Source organism: Cyprinodon variegatus, unplaced genomic scaffold, assembly GCF_000732505.1.
Source record: "Cyprinodon variegatus isolate N-32 unplaced genomic scaffold, C_variegatus-1.0 Scaffold77, whole genome shotgun sequence".
Classification (NCBI taxonomy): Eukaryota; Metazoa; Chordata; class Actinopteri; order Cyprinodontiformes; family Cyprinodontidae; genus Cyprinodon; species Cyprinodon variegatus.
In genome coordinates, this window is record NW_015150530.1 from 827201 (window position 1) to 834361 (window position 7161).

Below are 7161 nucleotides of genomic sequence, written 5' to 3' on the forward strand. Positions count from 1 at the left end.
TTGCTTCTATAGTCCTCCCACAGCTTGCCCTCTGAAATATCAAATATACAAGTATAACAAAACATTTTTATTCTCATCTGAACGTATATTGATTTAAATTACTTTATTTGAAGAGACTCATATTCACAGGCTTTGGTCCTTGATGCAGAAGTCACAGCTTTGAGTCCCAGTCAGCTGACTTTTTCTGCGTGTCTTCATGCATTATTATTTGAGTCTAATGACCAAGAAGCTTGACGCTGAAAAATATGTCAAAATTACTAAATTTAGTTTTCTATGCAGCAGGCTTTATAGGTATGTTTCAAACTGTGAATTGTACCGACAGAGAAAAGGCTGACCTTAACCTTTGGCTGTGTTCTTTTTAGTTTACATTTTTATCAAAGGTTAAAACATTTACAAACTGTGATATATAAAAATAGTTACATATGTTTAAGTTTCTCTATCTGAAGGTGGTTAACAATCATGACTTAAGATGTAAATTATAAAACTGCATCAATCAGCTGTGGTTTATCTGCAGACAGGGTCATGTTGAGGATATAATCTTATATTGTCATTTTACAGGATACAACAACTATCGGCAGCCGTTTTTAAGCAGCAATCGTGACATTTTGATGAAGTATTTTGCTTAATAAACAATCCATATCAATGTTAGTTTTGAAATAATGTGCAGAAAGTGTTTTCTATATATCAAGCTCTTTGTCATTATACAGTATAAAATACAGAAGCGTAAAACTTAATACTGATACAAAAGAAATAAAAAATTCCAGAATACCCTGGTCGCAGTTTTTGAAGGCAAAGTTCTACTTTTAATAAAAGGCAGAAAATATAACACATTTCAGCCTTGGGTTATATTTGTAATCTCAAGTATATACACAAAAATATAGGTAGAGGGCATTTCAGCACCCGTTTAGAAAATAAACGTCTTTTCTGATTCCCCTCCCTGAATAGCAAAGCTGTAAATAACACTTCAAACAGTTGTGAGGAATCTTTATGGAAGACTTTGGCTCCAGTTGCGCATTTTTAGCCTTTTTATGTCGACATTGATTTATCTTAGTATATATATGAATGTGTGTTTTAATCTGACTGTAAATCCCCTGAAACGTTTCCATTAAAGGACAACATTGCTTCTTTGATGTTGGGATATTAAAACCAGTTGACTCTCTGTAGTGAGTTTCGTTGTTCCACCTCACATTGTAGCTTTGATAATTCATATGATCTGTCTTTCTGTTATAATCATCTAGTAAAAAGCGGATCATTCTTAAGTGTGACCATGGATCTGTTCAATACATAAAACATTTTTTCAGGAGCTCCATATTCTGTCGGGATCAGCTGAACCCAATCTTCATTAGGGAAATACGTCTTGATGGAGCCGCCTGTAGGAAGCTAGCTATTAAATAAATGTGGGTGCCTGTATGTTGACGGCACTGTTGTGTATCAGGTCAGGTTGTGTGGGGGTTTTAAGAGGACCCTAACGCAGAGACGGAAGCTGAGGTGGTTTCTTGCAGATTTAATCAATAAAAGGAAGCCCCATTACAAAAATTAGGAAATACAGAAAACCAAAAACCAGAAGACATCAGGGAAAACACACACAAGGATCAAGGAAATGACAAAAAACCAGCAAACAGTAACTGCAGAGGAGGAGTATATATGCCAAACCTAACAAAGCCTGGGGTAATCAACTAATTGGGAGCAGGTGTGGACAGAAGTAACTAGAAGGGAGCTAGGGAAAAGAAAAATGACACAAGAGGGCAACAGGGGGTTAACAAGAAAAACATAAGAACTCAAATACAACCAGAAAACAACACAAAATGGATATGAAACCAATGGGGAAAAAAAAACAAACTTAAATACAAGCAAAAAGTGCAGAACCATGACAGTATGAAGCTGTGCCTCCACTTAGGGAGAAGAAAACAGCTCAGTTTATATTCATTTGGAGTTCGTTGAGTATCTTTAAAAATCTTTTATATTATGATGTTTTTGACAGCCATACAGCATAGAGGTAGAAAATTATTTCACGGCTCCTGATGGTGATTCCCAATAGTAGCAGGTACAGATTTAATAGTTTAGGGCCTAAAATTGAGCCTTTACTTTATTTCCTGATATTTGGATATACATTTTATGTGTTCCCCTAATTGGTTTACATAATTCTTGTTGTATCTTTTTAATATACTAAAAAAGTTAGACGAACATCATTTGGGAAAAGTCCAAATAGGGTTGGGGAACATTTTATTTACTTTTATTTCTTTTTTTCTTTTTATCTTTTCATACCAAAAAATAACACATGACATTTATTGCTTTCAAAATCTAGCTTTGTTTTCAATCACGAGGAGTGCCCTAATTCAAAGGGCTGCAAAATTCAAGCTGTGAAACATAAAATAATCATGTTTCACAAACAAATGATGAAAATACAGCAAACTAAATGCATGCAGTGAGTAGTATCACACAGAGAGCTAGTTTTTCAGTTATCAGGCACATCTAAGAACAAAAAGTGATGAATTTACGTCACTCTTAGCTATGGAAGCCTTAGGAATAGATTGGTTTAAAACAGGTCTTTAATTTCCACTAATTAAATCTTTACTAACAAAAAAACTTGATTAGTCACCATAGGTTCAACGTTAAGACAGTTTAATACCAGTTCTTTCTTATAGTATTAATATATCTAAGCAAATTTAATCTCAAATTTAACACAGAAAGAGAGTCGAGGTCGTATAATCTAATTTGGTATAAATTGGTTTCATATCAAACCAATGAATTCCAACAGAGTTCAGTTTAAATCTGTTTGTTATAAGGTTACATACGTCTATTTTAAATCAAATTAAAACAAAACAGTGAATTTAAATAGATGGCTTCATCTCAATTGTTAAAAAGTTTTATTATTTAAAGGAGAGTTGAGTGAGGAGTCCAACTCTACTGTATCTGACCTCCAGTGGTCACTTAGAAAAAACCTTTTCGTTTCTCGGTTCATGTTGTTATAAACAAAATAAACGTATGTGAGTGAGAGACCTTTCTCCTTTCGTTTTATTCAGGGTCTCGCTACAGAAAGCCAAACATGGAGGGTTTTTAAGGCTGGCTGTATTTTAATCTGAAAAACTCACACGAATATAAAAGACAATTAGAAGAAATTTAATGATAAAATAAATTTTTCTTTGGCGCTCAGACCTCGGCAGGAAACATAGCACTGAATTTTGATAGATATGCATGAACAGGAGCAAAGAAAAGGGCGGTTTTCCCCTCCAGGCCTGAAACTGGTGGTGGAGTGGAGATAGATAAAGTTGGTCAGTCTGTAGACTGCTGGTTAGCGAGACGGTCTGCTGAGCTTATGGGGAGATCCAGTGGATTGCTAGAGCAGATACTAGAGCTTCACTCAGGGACCTGAAAGATGGAAATCCAGTTGGATAACACAGGTAGAGAGAACCTGTCCATGATGAGCAAGCATGAAGCGACAGTGGAGAGGAAAAACTCCCCGTTGGGGAGAAACCTCGGGCAGAACCTGGTTCAACATGGCAGTCTTCTGCCGGACTGATTGAAATGAGATGCAGGACATAGTAAGAGACCTCGAGTAATGAACTCTGATGAAGTTTTAGCTGCGATGGTGGAGGAGGAGCTGGAGGTGGGTTGAAACGGTGTCATTTGAATTAAGTCACACAGCGCAGCTACTCTTGGCAGCTCACAGGCAGACAAATTATAGATCGGAGGCCTTTTAAGATGAACTTCGGATGCCGATTGGCTTTCGTGAAGGTGTGGTTCAAAGCTGATTGGCTGTGTCGTAGAGCAATCAGTTTCTTCAGTTGAACTTCTGCCTGGGCTCCATTTCCTGGACTCAAGGCGCAATCCCTTGTATCAAAGACAGGGTTTAGTCTGCTCCCTGATGAAGATAATTTTGTTCAAAACCTCTGTTGAAATCTAAAGACAAATATTGGAGAATGCTCCTTTGTTTTTGATAAAACAATTGTGTCTTTGGCATGATGCTTTAAGGGATCTGACCCACATGCAGAAAAACATTCAGAGAACCAAGGGAAAGTTTAATGTGTTTATTGATGAGGACAACAGGAGGTAGAATCTTGAACTCAGAGAGAGCTGTTGAACCGGAAATAGAAGTGGAAGAGAAGTTCACAGTGGTTAGTTTAATGGCCGTAGGAAACAGAATAGAGTTCTTGAGCATGGAGAAAAAAGGGGCTCACGTAGGAGGGGATCTCAATCAAAGCCTTGAATCCAAAATGTGTAAGTTTTCATGAGGGAGAGCAACTCGTTGGAGGGCGGACAGGTTGGTGGAGTTGGACCCTGAGGAGTATGAGAGCGGACTGCCACGTAGATTTCCGACGGTACTTGAACGGATCATGTGGAACATTTCCCCAGCTCAGTGTGAACACAAAATATCCTTCCTGGGGGAGAAGGCCAAAACTTCCAAACAGCGGGAAGGCTTCCTGCAAAGACAAAAACACGGTTAGACTCAGAGAAACGAAGCACAGGTTAGACTCAGCTAATCACGGCTTGGCTAGACTACCCAAAACTGGCAAATACTCTGGCGTCGAGGTAGTGGCAGTCAACGGCTCAAATACTCCCCAGTGATCAACCAACGAGCCACAGGTGTGCAGGAGGGCCAACGAGGACAGGGCACCACCTGGTGGTGGAGGGAGAGACAAACACAAAACAACCCACACAAACTGGATTCCTAACAGTCCTAATTGAGAATATAGCATATCTAAATTTATATTTTGAAATTAATGATTTTGTACTAATCTATTTTGTATTAATGTACGTTAAAGTGTTATTATTTTGCATAGATAATAAATGTTTTTTAGTTTAAAGGTATTTTAAACACTTTGTTTCTTCTGTGGTAGTTTTAAAGTACTTTATACATAAAGTTGGTACAATAGGTTCTTTTCTATAATAATGGAAGAGGGATGAAAATCTCTTAAAAATATTTTGTAAATGATTCTGCTATTTTTGCCTAAAATAAACGAATTGAAAACTAAAAAGTCGGGCAGACATTGGAATACGAAAGTTGCAATGATTTAAATTTAGCAAAGAAATGATAGTATTTGAATGCAACAGCTTTACCAGAAGTTTGAACTATCTAAGCCTGTAATCTGAACATGTTTGCAGTTGGCAGACAGATGCAGTCACGCTGTGCACAGGGGATTATTATGTTTATGATACCTAAATATGTTACGATGACTAGGATGCACTGATGGTGCTCCCTTTGGTTGGGATGCAAAACATAAAAACAGAGATATACATGTAAACACCATGATTAAACCTCTGGGTCATTAGTCCACTGTATCTTTCTATCCCCAGGACAGTCAGTTAAACTGTAATGCTCAGGGACTCTGTTTTCCTAGCAGGTGTAACTCTGAATAAAGTGCTGAGAGGCAGCTGACATCTGAGCATACATGAAAAGGAAAAACAAACACTGAAAGTATTTTATTAATGATCTCTTATCTGCATAGAGGAGGATCTCTGCATAAAAAGTGGCTCTACTAAAACATGATCAAACAACTTGTTTTATCAATAAAAAAAAAAATCTCACACAGTTTAAAAGCAATTAGATGATATCATCATACATTGAATGTGAAAAAAATATTACTGACAATTTACTGACAGCTAGTTTGAACAACAGAAATACAAAAAAGAAGAAAAAACAATCAGCCCCATCTAATTTTCATCATTCTTTTATTCCACGGCGCTAAAACCTCATATTATCTCATTTGAAGTTGACTAAAATAAATAAAAAAAACAAATAAAGGTTTGTAAGGCCACACAAATTAAAACTCAGCTGTTTTGTACTGACTAAAGTTCTAATAACCATAAAATTAAATCAATAAATTCACATATCATATACATAATTTACATGAATTATTTTAGTTCTTTGCTAAATTAATCAGAGATAATTCTAACTTTGTCAAATAAAAATCCACAATTCATTGGATTCAATTAGGGATGTTGTTCCTGTTATTTTTATTTTCTGAAAATCTCCCCAATGCTTGACCTGATCCCTTATGGTCTGAATTTAATTCAAGTTTGCAACAGTTGCCTAAAGTTATGTTAGTACAAAAAGACAGTAACTGCAGGTTTTATGTGAAATATTAGCACAAAGTAATGAGTAGTTGCCAAATGAAGGAAAAGGCAATTGTTTTCCATGCGATGTTTTATCTAAAAAAGTATGAAGGCTGCCCCCCCTTTACTCTGTTACCCCAAATAAGAATCTATTTCAACCAGCTGACCTTTGAACTCCACCTGTTCAATCACCTAGCTCAATCTCAGACCTCTTCTTCACTGCTTGAGAAAAGCCTGAGGCCGAGCCCAGGGGGTGATTTAATTTACCATGGTTAGCAGTAAGTTAACAAACCACTGCACCAACGAATCAGGAAAGAGGTGAGTTTACATATGCAGCTTTTTATTACATTCATTTTTAACAAAAAAGTGATTTTAAGATGCTTTATAGCCAGAAAGTGGACCTCAAAATGTTCTTTCTTCAGTCAGTCCATCAAGTTCACACTGCACTGAAATGTGCCTCAGGATTTTATGAAGTATCGGAGCAGAGGAAGGAATAAGAGTGGAAAAGAGTAAAGTGGGGTGAACTTTCTACCACCTGCTGGACTGAAGGTGTAGTGCAGTTTTCAAAAAAATTCATTGGTAAATGTTATTGATTTTTCTGAGCTATAAAATAACAAAACAAAATAAAATAACAGAACAAAACATATCCCAAGTATTTCAGTGGAAAAATTTATTCAGTATAAATCTAGGTGTTTGGTGAAGGATGTGTTGAAGAACATTAGAAAAGAAATCAAGTTTAGTTCAGTTTGAATAAATAAATAAACAGAAATTCATGACACACTTTACAGAGACAATTCAACTTGCAAGCATGTATGTAGCGACAGTGGAGAGGAAAATTCCCTTTTAACAGGAAGAAATCTCCAGCAGAACCAGGCTTAGTGTGAGCAGCCATTTGCTGAGACCAACTGGGGTTCAAGGAAACAGAAGCAGACATAGAAAAAGAGGCACAGATACAAAAGGCAACTAGCAACCAGCTCCACAGGCTTTCCGTCCAGGAAACACCAAGCCAGGCAGACGAGTTCCCAGCCAGCTCTTCTGTCAGAGGATGAAGAGAACACATCCAGCCAGTCACAGTCAGAGAAACAGGACTACACTGAAAAACAGGCC